Source organism: Lissotriton helveticus, chromosome 2_1 (assembly GCF_964261635.1).
Source record: "Lissotriton helveticus chromosome 2_1, aLisHel1.1, whole genome shotgun sequence".
Taxonomy (NCBI): Eukaryota; Metazoa; Chordata; class Amphibia; order Caudata; family Salamandridae; genus Lissotriton; species Lissotriton helveticus.
In genome coordinates this window covers 825,565,136-825,581,531 of record NC_136059.1, presented here as the reverse complement: position 1 = coordinate 825,581,531, position 16,396 = coordinate 825,565,136, and the positions used below count along the sequence as shown (strand labels likewise).

The 16,396-nt window shown below is 42.6% G+C and overlaps 1 protein-coding gene across 4 annotated transcripts in view; it reads right to left on the bottom strand.

Annotated features, from left to right (window-relative positions):
* DMXL1 (Dmx like 1) overlaps window positions 1–16,396 on the bottom strand; it is a 2,287,446-nt gene that overhangs the window by 652,094 nt on the left and 1,618,956 nt on the right. The gene's annotated exons all lie outside the window — the stretch shown is intronic.

Genomic DNA, 16,396 nt, shown 5'->3' with positions numbered 1-16,396 from the left:
TTCACCATAATGTTAAAGTTTTTTTTTGATTTTTTCCATTTAAACAATGATCTGGCAGCCTTCACCTATTCCAAATTTCTACATGTCATTATATTACTACATTTCCAAACTCTGATTTCAAATGATTAAATGCATGAAATTGAAGAATCGTAAGCAATTCGGGTGGTTTAAATGCAATCTGACACGATTCACTCACTTTTGTTAATATATCAACATTCATAACTAAGTTATTTTCAAACACAGAGCAGACTTAACATGACAATACATAGTCTTAGGTTAGTGAGGCACTATTGATATCTCCACAAATTATGCAATTGTACTGCAAATAAAGAGTACATCATGGAGCAGATGTACTTGTACCTCACTTACTTAAAATAATGATATTTGTAGAAAGTGGGTCACTAGTGTTATTCTCAACAATAAAAAGCAAAAAATGTGCTCACAGACTGATTAGGTCTGCAACGTTAAAGGCAATGAAAATGAACTCTTGCCTAGCGTCCTATTAGTTTCACTTTAAAAGTTTTAACAAAATAACCCAACACTCAAGCAGAAAAGGTGAGGTAGGATGGATTGCCTATTAATCTTCATGCCAGATAATAATCATTATGGAGAGAAAGGACAGGTTTCATAAGGCAGGTTTACGATTTTGGAAAAGCATACGATGTAATAAGATTGAATTGTTTTATTAGTCAGCTATATTTCTACCCAGTTTCCCAGGGAGACAGGCAGTGTCCCTACCTTCAGTTGTAGAGTTAATTTCTGTGGAAACAAGCTGCATTTTGTTTTTGCTACTGTTGCTTTTGTTGCCATTTACACCAGCATTCGGGCCATTGCCTTTTAATTGAACGTTTTGAAAGTCCTTTCTCGTCTATAAACTATAAAATGTACAGTGGAGTGGCATAAAGTGGAGCTGCTTGTCATATAGTAAAGTGGAGTAGAATGTCAGAATGGCATTTTGTACAGTGTGCTAGAGTAGCACAGAGTGAACTGGGATGTACAGTGGAGTGGCACAGAGTGGAGTGGCATGTCATACACTAGAGTGGTGTGTGCTACAGTGGAGTGACGTGCCTTACATTTGAGTTGTGTGTTGTACATTCGAGTGACATGTCGTTGAGTGGCATGTGTAGACTGGGGCAGAGTGTCAGAGTGGAGTGATATTACGTAGAGCAGAGCGCTGTGGACTGTCAGAGTGGAGTGTGTTGTTGTAGAGTATTGTGTAGTGGAGTGGTATGTTGTGTCTTAGAACATTGGTTAAATAGAGATAGAATGAACATGGGAGAACTGATTTAGATGTAACGTGTGAGAAATATAGATTATGGGATGAAAAAGGCCCTTTTTGGTAGTAGCTTTAAAATGTTTCAGTAGTTTTAAAGTTACAGGGCCTGAGTCACAAACATAAACTTGCACTTTTGTTCAAGTTTATGATTGCTTGCCATTCACAAAAGTATTTTACAAATAGTCTCTTTACGACTGGGAAGTCTCCACACATAGAAACATAGGCCAGTTCTATTTGTTGTGTGTGGAGACTGCAGTCAAAGATACTACCAATAAAATGCCTTTGTGAATAGCAAACATTGGAAAACTTACACAAGAGTGTAAGTTTACCATTGTGAATAAGGCCCATGAGGCACAAAAGGTTAGTTTATATTGTGCCACAGTAATTTTTGTGATATATCATGGTAGATGCTGATCACAAAACAGTACTGTTGGATTAGTAAAGGAGACAAAAAGTTGGTTGGTTTTTCTGAAGAGTTTAGTACATTCCACATAGTACATAAGTGCCCTTTTAACATCTAAGATGTGTAAGGAACATTCTGCAACAGTTTGTGGTTTTGGAAAGAAAACTGGCAGCTCTAAGGTTTGATTTAAATGAAATTGTGAAATAAGCTTTGGAAAAAACTTGGGTTTAGAATGTAAACGCCCTTTGTCTGTGAAGACATGAAAATAAGGCTCTTCAATGGTGAGAGCATCTACTTCACTGACCCTTCTTAAGATGTTATTGCTACTAGGAAACCTACTTTCCATGTTAAAAATTGTATTTGACAATTGTGTAGTGACTAACATGGTGGACCCATAAGACGGGGCAGTACCGTGTTTAAATTTCACACTGGTGCTGGTGGTGTACATGGAGGAATGATCCTTTTTATTCCTTCCATGAAGGCTTTGATTACAGGAATAGAAAACCGTGATTGTTTTTTTCTGTTTTGTAAATCTGCAGCAATAGCTGCTAAATGTAGGCATATTGAGGTGTATGCTAAGTTTGACTTGTGTAAATGTAACAGATAGCATATCAGTTGCTGATCTAATGGAGAAGAAATGTTAATGTGGTGTGTATCAAAATAATGCACAAAACACTTCCATTTAGCTGCATACCATGCTCATGTCATGGGTCTTCTTGCTTCTTTCAGCATAGATTTGCTCCTAACGGTAACTTGCAAATGTCATTGGTTTTACAGTTTTAATTCGTAACCACTACTGCTCTTTAAATGTAGTGTTTTACATAAACTTCCAAGGTTTTTTCAATATATATTGAGGTGTTATAAATAAAACCAGCCATGACTTCACTTTGAGATTTGTATTTTTTCAGTGGAAAAAATATACAGTACTTATATAACTAGTGTTGAACCCTGAGCCAATTGCTCTTCAACACCTATCTGGTGCCACTCTGCTCTCTCATTGCTTCTTGGGAAGTGAAGGCAGTCTCCTATGCGGATGACATCCAGCTGGTGTTCTCTTAAGGATCACTCTGCTGATTCTTCTACTAGATTTAGGGGGTGTTTGAAGGACATTTCACGCTGGATAAATAATAACAGCTTAAAACTTAACGTGGACAAGACGGAGGTCTTGTTATTCTGCCAGACATCTCCTCCCCCGCCGGACTTTGAGGGCCAGTAGAAATTGGTTTGCTACCTTTACCTGCAAATATGGCGAAAAACCTAGGCGTCAAATTGGAGATAGAACTCTCTTTCTCGGCCAAGTCCGTCATATATCAACCTCATGCTTTGGGAAGTTGAGAAGTTTGAGAAAATTCTTGTACCTATTGCTGGAGGATTGTTGCAGGATCATAGTCCACGCTTGTGACATCTCCGGCTGGACTACACAAACTGTCTTTTCCTTGGGCTGCCTGCCTATCTGATTAATAGATTACAGATGGTACCGAATGCGGCAGCAAGATTAATTTGTCGAGTACCGTTCCGTCAATACACCTCTCCGCACATCAGACAACTTCACTGGCTGCCTGTAGCTAAAAGGATAGAGTTTAAGTCCCTGGCTCTGGCCTTTCCGGCTTTGCAAGATGGTGTCCCGGTCTATCTTAAGCGTAGGATCTGCCTATACCAACAAGAACACGTGTTGAGATATAACTCCCAGCACCTGCTCTGTTACCTTGTTTTGCTAAGTCCCGTATGGGAGGCAGGTCCTTCACTGTTGGTACGGCCAGACTGTGGAACTCCCTGCCTTCCCAAATGCACCTGATCAAGTCCAAACTTGAGGTCAGAAACACCTTGAAGACTTGGCTCTTCAGCCAATGCTAGTACCTCGGTTAGACCTCCCTCACCTGCTGTTGACCACAAAGCGCCGGGACACCTCTGCTTCAGGTAGCTGTTGCGCTTTACAAATTCTATTATTATGCACTCTCCTGTCATATGGCAACTAAAATGGGGTCTTCGGGTCATATATAAACAACCATTCACCTGCACAAAGCATGGACTCTTGAGTTGTACCAGAAACATAGAATCCAAAGACACTTCTTTATCCAGGAAATTAAATCCCTAACCCTCCTTTGTTCTCTGAAGGATCAGGACTCCAAATCCTAACCTTTCAGGAGCTAAGACAGTGATAAAAATGTGAAGAACAAGTTACTTAGATTTCTGCAACTCTCTTTCTGGAGGATACTCTAAATGCAGATTCTTTGCCTTTAGAAAATACCTATGTGCCAAACTTGATCCAGAAGATTTAAACACCATTGCTCTCATACACAGATAGGTGTTTTGTGCAACTCTGCGTTGAGTTTGTTATACCCCAGAAGTGACAATGAAGCTGCATATAAATGGCAACCCTGCGTGTAGATGTCCGTTTCTTTCTGGTCTGCGGGCTCAGACAGGAAACCCAACAGTAATAAGAAATACCAAGGTACAGATCTCATTAATGATGTTTTTAGATGGGAAAATAGATCAATTCACAGATAGGGGATGTGGGAGGCTAGTGAGGAATCTGTGATTATATAGTGTTATCGCTTACACAGAGTATCCACAAGAAACCTACGATGCACCCCATACTTGTATTGGTGCTCTGTAATGTGCTGTGACGTTTTGTTATGAAAAACTAATAAATACATTAAAAATAAAGTAAACACCAGAAAGAGTATTACCAAAGGTAAATAACTAGTTCTTTAGAAAGGTTTAATGCCCACAACTATGTGCAGGAATTCTGAGAATTCTCTCAGTGTTCACCAACATACAGCTTTGCCTCGAGTTCCCAGATAGCCTTCGGATTCATAGGGTGATATTTCTCACAGGACACAGTTGTGCCCTGAAACCAAAAATATGAGGCACACTGTGGGAGTCTGTCACAGACCACCTTCTACAGAACGGAGAGGATGGAGGGAGGTCAAGAATCTGTGGTTAAATATAGTATCTACCAGAAAGAGTATTACTGAAGGAAAGAAACTTTCTCTTCTTATAGATACTTCTAACTGCAGATTCTTCACCTTTAACATAGATACCAAAGCAGTACCTCCCACAGTGGTAGAAGTGCGAAAAGGCTCATACTAAAATGTTCTGCAGGACTGAACAGTCAAATGCCTTTCCCTTCAGCCTGGCTGTCAAGACGGTAGTGCTTTGTGAATTACTGTACTGTAACCCACATTACAATCTGATAGATGTCAACCACATGCACTTCACATACCAGGGCATTGGTAGCAGTTGTGACCTCGATGGAATGGGACCTCAACCCATACAGAGGCTGCATATCTTAGGCACTGCTGATGCAGAGGTATATCTACTTTGACCAAGTCTTTTTTTGTATTGCTTTGGTTTTCTTTGTCCCAAAGAGACTCACAAAGAGTTCATCATCCACCTGATATTCTTTAACGCAATGAAAATAAAAGCGAAGGGTTCCTTTAAGATCCAGCCGATGAGGGGAGAGGCAGAACAATCACTGGAAGTGTGATGGATTGCTGAATTAGAAAAGTAGCCACACATTTCTGCGCAAGCTAAAGTTAATGTGACCAGAAACACAATCTTTAGAGTCAGAAAACCTAGCAGTCAGCTGTGCATGGGTTCAATTTGTGTGCACATGAAGAAAGTGAGGACCAAGTTAAGATCTCACAGTGGCATCATAAAGGGTTGGGGGGCAACAAATGAGTCAATACGTTTAGAAACCTCATCTCAACAGGTGATTTGAGCATGGGTAGCTTGTCAGGTAAATGTAAAAATGCAGAAAGGTTGAAAAATAACCTTTTACTGTGCCAACTACTTTTTCATCTGCAATACTACTTTTGAATAAAATACCAAACTATGTTTTACCTGAGAAAAGTGGTCATAAGAATCTACAGTTTACTTGTGCAGCACGTGAGCACAACTTGGGGAAATCCAAAAAAGTAACATCTCAAATTATGAAACAACTGCTCTGTAACCACAGTAGAAATCTTTAGTAGTGGTAATGCTGTTATATTAGCCGGTTACCTAGTTATATGAGTTTAACTGGTCCTGGCAAAGGTCAGTAAGCATTAGCGCTTACACTTTTATACTGTTCATTGGCTATCATGTTATTCTCTGCACAACGCGGTGCCCTTCACAAGAGAATCCAAATGCCGGGAAAATCATGGTGTAATAATCAACTGCCAAGTATACAATGAAAATTATATTTTATTTATCGTGAAATTGTTTTGATTGCAGAAACAGGAGGAATAATTGTCGGTAAACAAAGGCTGTACATCAACCCGAGTTCACCTTGTGAGCAAATGTATAGAGTAGTGATAACTAGCAATCTGAAAATTTGAGGAGAAATTACACTTCCAAAACCCTGCTCACTATTATGTTTTAGGAGTACTACCCCATGACCATCTGAAGTTGAGTGAACACGTCTTTTCACACTGGTGATTCCATTTGAGTTTAAAGGGGAAGGCCACAAAGGAAACATGACTTCTGGTAGCCATATCCTGCATCACAATTAGCAATTCCTTCTTACTGGTCAAATTATCAGGATCCAGGTCACACAAAAGCATAACCAATTATCGCTCAGTACAGCGGACGTCTTTAGTATCGCTGTACATAGCAGGGTTTTGCTATGTGTTGCATAAATTAGCACAGCCATTGCTGTGCCACTTGCTGTGTCATTTCTCAGGCCTTGAGTGAAGTCTAGAGAAAGCCTTTATCAACTGCCACTTAGGAGTTGATTGAAATTCCAGAAGGGTCATAGGACCATGCACATGTCAGTAACAAATTACAGGGGTCTCCTGTATTGAGAGCTACTCATGCTTAATGAAATGCATTGGCAGCTACTAATATTATAGGTGCTGTATCATTTAAATGTTTCTTATGTATCATACTTCAACCTAGCAAAAACTTTCCAATTTAATAAGCTGGACTGCACACAGGTGAGCTACTCGAAGCTACAGTAGCTCACGAGTTACTGGTTGGAGACCCCTAAGCTGGCAACTCTTAATTAATGAGAGCCCTAACACTTCAGGGTGTGCTCCCCTGCCAATTTGTTCAGAATTTTAGGCTCACCTCAAGTTTCTCAATGGTTTCAACCAGCAAGACCTAATGGTGCCATCCCCTTTATGATATTTTTTAGTTCCCGCTAATCTGTCTTCCAGAACTTGAAACTTCACAGTTATACGCTCCATTTCTCACTCCACTCCCAACACTCTTCCATCAAACTCATTATGTTCTGTTCCCCTACCGTGGTCATATCATAGCGATTAGCACCAGGATGCTCCTCTGGGAGTGGCAGTGTGTTCTATAAGCACAATATTCATTCATTCATTCCTTCCTTCCATATCTATATGGCTAGTCTTCACTTTGAGGTCTACAGGTAAAGTGCCTATGGAAAGTATCAAGGTCTTCCCACTACTGGCCAATTCTACATCATTGAAGGAGTTGTCAGATATCTCCATTTGTCCCTTGTGACACAGTGCACTATGGGACTGAAAGAAGTAATTTCTGGTTTTCCACCTCTCAGAGGTGTTCTCAGGCAGAACGATTCCCAAAATAAAAGTCTTATGCCACATAACAGGTACCTAAGAGATTTCTAAACAAAGGTAAGAAAATTGACTGCAGACTGAATCCCATGGTGTGCATATGCCCAGGTGAGTCACAGGTAGGGTTATTGTCCTGATGTCAATTGGTAAAATACCAATGTTAGATCTGTCATCCTTAGGGTGGTCTTCCCCAAACTTTTTGCCGGCTTACCTCCTCTTTTTGCTGTATCTTTTTGTTGGCCTTAGGACTCTGAACACTTTACCACTGCTAACCAGCGCTAAAGTGCATGTGATTCTCCCCTAAAACATGGTGACATTAATATAAACCAGATTGGCATATTGAGTTTACTTATAAGTCCCATGTAAAGTGGTATACAATATACCCATAGCCTGTAACATAAATGCTACTAGTGGGCCTATAGCACTGGTTGTGCCACCCACAAAAGTAGACTTTCAGACCTGTCTCAGGCTTGCCATTGCAAGGCCTGTGTGTGTGGTTACTGCAACTTCGAATAGGCATTTAAAACCACTTGCCAAGCCTTAAACTCCCCTGTTTTAACACAAAGGTCACTCCTAAGGCAGGCCCTGGGTAGCCCTAAGGGCAGGGTGGTGTGAAAGTAGAAGGTAGAAAGAACAATCATGGGACAGAAGGCAGAACAATGTCATACATTCACCCCAGTATAGAGATCTGGGTCTAAATCCATTGTTTTTTTGCTCACCATGCCATTCCAGTTTGAACCCAGTCACATGCAAATCAGTCTAGACCCTGCACTCAATGGGAACAGTTCAGTCCGAACTGCCAGGCCAGGTCCTGCCTGGACTGGAGACAAGCATCCTAGGACATGTTTCAGGGTTTTACCCCTCATCAGCCAAGATAGCTTGACTCCAGTGGCATGAAAAGCACTGGACCCACGTCTGGGCATACCCGTCCCACTCGGGGTGACAAATGCAAAAAGAACAATTGAAGGACAGAATTCAAAACAATGTCATACATTCACCCCAGTACAGACATCAGGGTCTAAATCCATCGTTTTTTTGCTCACCATGCCATTCCAGTTTAAACCCAGCCAAATGCAAATCAGTCTTGACCCTGCACCCAATGGGAACAGTCCAGACCGAACTGCCAGGGCAGGTCCTCCCTGGACTGGAGAAAAGCATCCTAGGACTGGTTTTGGGGTTTCACTCCTCATTAGCCAGGATAGCTTGACTCTGTCCATCATCTCTTTGTGTTTGCTTTGTTCACCCTAAGTTAGCAGGGTATGCCCAAACGTGGGTCTTTTGCTCACTTTGCCACTGGATTCAAGCTAGCCTGGCTGATGAGGTGTGTTACCCCGAAAACGGTCCCACAATGCTTGTTTCCGGTCCAGGAAAGACATGGCTTGACAGTTCGGACTGGACTGTTCCCAGGAGGAACAGGGTCAAGATTGATTTGCATATAGCTGTGTCTGAACCGGGGTGGCAAAGTGAGCTAAAGAATGATGATGGATTCAACCCAGATCTGTGACTGGGGGTGAGTGTCTGAAAAGTTTCAGCTCTCTGTCCATCATCTCTTTGTGTTTGCTTTGTTCACCCTAAGTTGGCAGGGTATGCCCAGACATGGACCCCTTGCTCACTTTGTCACTGGATTCAAGCTAACCTGGCTGATGAGGGGTGTTAGCCTGAAACCGGTCCCAGGATGCTTGTTTCCGGTCCAGGAAAAACATGGCTTGGCAGTTCGGGCAGGACTGTTCCCATGAGGCACTGGGTCAAGACTGATTTGCATACAGCTATGTCTGTACTGGGGTGGCGAAGTGAGCTAAAGAATGATAATGGATTCAACCCAGATCTGTGACTGGGGGTGAGTGTCTAAAAAGTTTCAGCACTCCATCCATCATCTCTTTGTGTTCGCCCTAAGTATAAGGTAGGACATGAACTTTTAAGTTTTACATAGCCTGGTAGTGGCAAACAGCTAAACTCGCTTTTCATTACTGTGATGCCTACTCCACTCAGAGGCTAGAAATGGAAATTCCTTAAAACACTTTAATGCTGAAATTCCAGATTAAAAAGGAGTAGCTAAATCACGTTTCATATCTTTGGAATGGTAATGATAAATCCTCTTTAGTGGCAAAGTTAGATCTGACATTACTACTTTAGAAATGCCACTTTTAGAAAGTGGTCATTTCTCTTCTCTTTACGTAGTTCTATTTGCCTGAAGCCTGTTTTCAATACACATCTGGGCTGGGTGATAGCTAAGCTTTGTGCATTTCCTCTAGACAGCCACGAACACAGGAAGGGTGGGTGTGACAGAGGACTCTAATGCATTGATCAGCATTCTGAAAGCCTTCCTGGGCAGGAAAGTGGAGAGGGAGCGGACACTTACATGTGTCCTGTCCCCACACAAAGGATTGATTACACCATGCCCCCACAAATTGTGCTGCTAGACTCCGCCATCTGTGAGTCCTACCCTTGCCTGCGGCGCCCCTTCTAGTCCGGGGCCTCAGAAGTGGGCTGTGCAGCTGTTTTGTTACAAAATCGCTGCATCGTCACCACTGTGCAGATCGGGACAGCTGCAGTGCCGTTCAATACAGATCCAAAGACATCCCTAAGCAGCTCGGCGATGCGGGACCCGACAGCAAGGTTCGACTTCGACACAGCAACCAGACAGTGTGAATTGGAACCAACGCATCATATGCTCACTTTGCTCCATCTAAGGTTCTTTGTCAGCAGGACCTGTTGAAGTCCTGTAGCCGGCCTGTCCTCCATCACGGTCAGTCCGAACATTGAATTTACCCTGGTCTAGCGCGACCTCAAGTGACCTTTTGGCGCTATTCATTTATAAGCACTATGTTTGGTTTATTCTTTTTAAATGTATTACTCCGGCTCTACTTATTGGATATTTCTCATTTTGGTCTTGATTTTCTCGTAAACATTCTCTATTTTCCAAAACCTGTGTGGAGTCTTTTTGTGGTGTTTTCATTGTGTTACTATATGTTTGAATCACAAATAATTTACATATTGCCTCTTTAGATAAGCCTGAATGTTCTGTATCAAGCTACCAGAGGGCGAGCAAAGGTTATCTTTTTTTGTGTATCTAGCTTACCCGACTAAAGTGGTGGTTCCTTCTTGGACAGGGTGCATACATCTGCCAACCAGCAACCCCAGTTCTAACAACCAACTTTCCAGACCTTGTGTCAATGGAGGGACATCTCACAAAGGACTAGGGGCTTAAATATGGCCTTCAGTGTCATCTTCCTTCATCCACAAGCTGGAACAGGAAAACACATGGGCCCTCCTATGTTACATGACACACACTGTACTGCTCCTCCTCCTGTCATTGCAGGCCCTGACTTTCACCTGGGGAGGAAAATACTCTGGATCCTACTGGTAGGTGGAGAATCTGAACTTCAGATGGGATTTCTATTAAGTTGCTTACATCTTGGTACCAAGCCAGCCCTACTCTTATAATGGCTACTTTAAAATTCAGCATATGCAGCAACTGTCTTTGTATACCAGAGAACAAATGCAAGCAAAACTAAGTTTGATGTGAAAATCTTAATTTCATTTAACCTTCTAGCGAACTAAATTGTCAACAGAAATGCTATCGTCCATGCAAGAAACTCAGATCTTGAACAGAACAGTTACTGATTCTATTGTGCCCAAGAAGAAGCAGGTTATTTGATTTGAGGGGAAATCCTGACAGGACCTTCCAAAAAAACGTTTTGACCAAGTTTCTCCCTGTAACTTCAGCTAGTTGTGTGTTGTACTCACAATCAATAATGCGAAGACATGTGCTTGCTATGAATGTTAAACGTATTTTGCGATCTGGGCGTTTATTATTGCTAATTCAACATATACAGTACCGTTTCCAATTCGAATGACGTACTTTTATGAATTAGGCTATTTATTCTATAAGAACTTTCATGCAAGTTTCCAAATATTGCAGGTGGCTGCATTACAAAGGTTTTCTTGCTATACTTTCAAAGGAAAGTCAGGATGTGACCATAAACACTGAACTGGTCCTCAGAAAGCAACTTTGGGTGTGCTTAGTAACATATTTTGAGATGTGCAAAAAACACATCTTGAATATATGAGTGTTACTATGTTGATTATGCAGGTGGATGTTGTCATTTTGAATAGAAGCTATGGGATGAGACGGAAGAAGCATGTACAAAGTCTGTAGTACCAGCTCACCAAAAACACTTTCCCCATTGACAAGTTCAAGATATCTTGATCCAAAGTTTGACAATTTGGGTTGTCTTTGCCATCAAAAAGTTATTTTCATTGAGTAGCGAGAATTAAACAATGTCTTGTACCTGAGACTGTTGTACATTTTCCTTTGTGGTCCAAACATATAGTATCAGTAATTGCATTAATTGGTTCATATAATGCTAAACTGTAAACTTAATCTGCAGTTCCAGAGCCTCTTGCCAGGAGGTACAATGCAAATGCATCACACACAAATCACAAAGTGAGTGCTTTATTATTTTACTTTATATTACCATCTATATTTTATCGTTTTCCTTGTTTGGTTAGCTAACATTCATTTTCCTGTATTTATCAGCACAGGTGCATCTTCAGACCACTTTGTTTATAAGAGGACTTTCAAGTTCTCAATCCAGATGTGAAATGCACAGACTGTAAATGATCTAGAATGCAGAATTTTATCTGCTACTGGGTTTCCAGAAAAAAAGACAATATATCCTAAAATGAGGAAATACGTGGCTGCCAGTGGCAAATTAAAAACTTTAAAAAACACTATTTCTTAAGTGAGCAAATCATGGAGAGTAAAGTAATCTTTGCAGCAGATGCATAACCCCACTCTTCTGTTCACTCTCATTGATTATCCTCTCAAATGCTGCTGACCATTACTTTTTCCAAGCATCCCTGTCTTACCTCTGCACCCTTTCTTATGTAGGTGTAATTTACCAGAACATAATGCCAAGCAATCTTTGCCTCACTCATTATCATGTGGCATTTGTCAATACTTTCTCACTCCAATACAGAGCTTTTAATCTGGCACCAGGACAACCTTTTGGTAAAAGTGTGCCTTAAATGTTTATCTTAATCAATCGTTGCTATTGTGATCCTTCTTATAATGCAGATTGGGGAAGATTTCATTGTTAACATTATTACTCTGAGCGTTAGCGGCAGTAGTGGCAAACCGGAATGTGGCAGAGAGATGGGGGGTGGCAACAGTGCCAACACTTAAAGAATGGGAAAATGACCTGGACCTGTGTTGGCAAGCTAAGCTTACGATCCATAAGAGCAGGGGTGTCCCAAAAAGGGGCAGAAAATCTGGGGGCTTTGCAGACTTACTGGGGCCTGTAAGGCAAGCACTGTGATGTAACATGTCTATTGTTAGTTATTAATGATGTACGTTGTAAATTTAATAGCATACAAAATGGAAAAATTTAATCTTACCTCAATATATTTAATCCCTGAATGTACAAAACGTTAGGCACATACCAATAAAAAGAGTTTAAAAAGAACATTACTACTCTGGTATGTATATTGTCATTTCCTGCTCACTCCAAAATGATTATGTAGAGAAGTGACCAATGTGTGCCTCCATCCCTTTAGATATGAATCTTTTACTAGCACAGAAACCAAAGCACATCAGAGAGGAATGCCTTTTAGTCTGCTTTAACATCTTCATTCACCAAAGGAGTGCCATTTCAGTTGTATCATGTATTGTGTCCTCCTATCTGTTATTATTCACTGATTTCTTAACCGATGCTGAACAGAGTTATTCTCAATCTGCTATATGGGATAGACAAATGACTTAAGACAAAGAAGGAACTTCAATTGTCCAACTGTTATGGTGTTTAGGGAATAAAGAGATTTACATACTCCTTTAGCAAGCTGACAAACTATTTGACAGTCAAAGTCTAGTAAGCTTATATTTCCACATCTAAAAGGTTAGCTGCAGTGAGCACTTGACACTGAAAGGACTGTAAAGTGAAATTCCAGCTTAGTATCACACATCAGATGTACTTCCATTGCTTCACACAAAATGGAACCAGAAAATATGATCTTTCCCAATACAACACACTGATGAACGTTTCAGAGTACATGATCACTATTTAAACAAAGGGTCAGGGACATTAAAGTCAGATTCCTTTTTTTTTTCCAACTCTTTATTCCAGACTGTACAGAGAAAATGACATCGATTATAACACATCACGTATACATTTCAGTCTATGTTTTCTATTTTCTCTCCATCAATACTTATTGACAAGTTGCAGAAGCACAAAGGCATATCGTGTATTCAAGGAGCATTACATTGTCCGCCAATCGTCTCCAATATGTTATTCATGTTCACTGTACACAAGATCTGCGTTATATATTCAATATCGTCTTATAAAACCAGAGAACCCCCAACTCCCCCCCTCCCTCCCCAGATCTCCCACCCTACTCCCTTCCGTCTCCTGGTCTCAGTGGAAACCTACCGGGTACCACCTCCTAACATTCAGGGAAAGCTATTATACTGTAGTACAAGGGTAACTGGTAGCTTGTGTGCTAACTCGGGCTTTAGCATCCCCTAATCTCTGCAAACCTGTATTTACGGAGGCCTGTCCTCCTGTGATGGTACCAGATCTACCCCTTCCAATGCTATCAGCATGACCTCCCATTCCTGCGCTATGGGATGCTTCCGTTGGCCTCTCGACTCCTCCCTTCGTAGAGTTGCGCTCTCTGCTCTGCCCCATCTCACTAGGTCCATCTGTCACAGGGATGTTCCCGGTGATCTGGGGGATTTCCATCTCATTGTCAGTGCCCTGACTGCTAACAGAAGAGCCAAGTCTAGAAATTTCAGTTCAGCCTTCAGTGTTTTGGACCGTTGACGGGACCCCACTAGACAATACAGAGCTTTTTCGGGCACCGGCAGGTTAGTAACGGTGCGCAGTACCTGGCACACCTCCGTCCAATACCCCCGCAAGTGTGGGCAGGACCATAGCATGTGGAGGAATCCAGCCTCATCCTCTTTACAACACGGGCAACCGTGGGGGGAATCTGGGAACATTCTATGCAATCTCTTGTAGGGTACGCCCTATGAAGAACCATGACCTGTATGAATTTAAATTTAACATTCCGTGACACCCGTTTAGGATGCTCGAGGATAATCTGCCACGCCTTATCAGTCAGTACCGACTCAGTGTCCTGAACCCAGGTGTCTCTCAGTGTAGTGAGCGGGATTGCTGCATGCACTCTGATCCCTGTATATAACCAGCGCACTAAATGGCCTCCCGCACCCATATGATATAGCAGATGAACCAAACGTGTTGCATGGGTTTAAGTCGTTGTGGTGCCCAGGTGTTCCGAATATAATGTGACACCGTGGCATGTAACAGATATAATCTCGGGGGAGCACCCGAAGCCTGCTAGAAGGCGTCATGATCTAACAAATTCTCATCCCCAAAAAAGGCACCCACCTCATCTATCCCAGCCTGTGTCCATGGACGTAGTGAGTGACGTGTGAGCCTGCCCTGCGGTGTCGGGATACCCAATAGGGGGATATTCTCCGCATATGGTATCACCAATGAGGTATATGATAATGCTTTCCGCCAACACAACAGGGCCGTGCGCAAGAGGGGGTGACAGTCAGGAGGAGGTCGACTCCTAGGTAACAGCAGGGAGTGTAGTTCCCCTCGCTCCAGCCATCCAGGTGTGAAGTCAATCTCGTGGAGATTCTTGCCAGCCACCCACTGTGAAAGCCATTGAAGTTGACTGGCGTAATAATATCCACGGAAATCTGGGCCTCCCAGGCCTCCCACTCTGGTCCCTAGCTGTAGCTTACGAAGGCTGATGCGCCTGCAACCGGCACTCCAGATTAGGCTAGTCAAGATTGTATTTAGCGTGTTAAAAATATGCTGGGGGATAAGCACAGGTAAATTTACAAAATAATATAACAGACGGGGAAGCATGACCATTTTAGAGATCGCAATTCTGCCCATGACGGATAGGGGTAATGAAGTCCAAAATGCTACACTGTTGCGAAGCCCTGTAATGGCTCGTTTAATATTGGCATCAATTTGATCCTCGGGCGATCTATACGCCTGTATCCTCAGGTATTTGAACGTGGTCTGGGCAACCGGGATCTGATGCATCCCGAATCGGATGAAGGGGGGGGGGGGGGTGGCAGGGGGTGCAGGGCGTCTTTAAAATTAAAACCATTCGATTTTTTGGGGTTGAATGCCAGACCTGATACCGCCTCAAATCGGCAAAAAATATCACAGAGAGCAGTGTGGTCCGCCTCCAGGTCACTAAAATATAATAAAATATCATCCGCGTAGATGGATATTAAGTTATGTGTCCCTCTAAGCAGGATACCCATCCAAACCTCATGGGCACGGAGGGCTATGGCTAGGGGCTCTAAAGCTAAGACAAATAAAATCGGCGACAGGGGACAGCCCTGTCGAGTGCCCCTGTACACGGAATAACAGTCCGAAACATATCGGCCCATGCGCGCCCTAGCCGAAGGGTCTGTATATAGTAATCTGATCCACTTCAGGAAAGAGTCCAGGAATCCGAATTGTTTCAAGGCTTCGAACATAAATGCCCACGACAGGGAATCAAACGCCTGTTTGAGGTCCAGTGCTATTCAGCCCACCCGGGGCATGTCCCGTGGTGTGGCCGTCATCAGTGCATGCAGCCTCCGTGTATTCAGGGACATACTTCGTCCCGGGAGGAACCCGCATTGGTCTTGATGCACCAGGGCAGGAAGATGTGGTTGTATACGTGCGACTATGGCTTTACTAAGGATCTTGTACTCTGTGGAGAGCATGGACAAGGGCCTATAATTAGCCATTTCCAGTGTATCTCTGCCAGGCTTCGGTATTGACGTGACTAGAGCCTGCATCGTCGATGCGGGTAAGTGCCCTTCCTCGAACGCTGTCTTGTACACCCTGTCTAAGGCAGGCACTAAAATATCTGAATAAGTAGAGTAAAACTCTACTGGGAGCCCATCCATTCCCTGCGTCTTATTCCGGTTAAGAGACTTGATGGCAGCCAGTATCTCATGTTGTGTGATGGGCCCCTCCATCTCTCTCTGTGTGTAAGCCGCCAGGACCGGGAAGGGGAGATCATGTAGGAACTCAAGTACATGTCCCGGGTCTTCCAGGTCAAAGGGAGCATACAGCGCTCTTAGATAGTCATGAAAAGCCGTATTAATCTCGGATTGTGTGCGGACCAGGGTGCCAGACATGTGATATACCT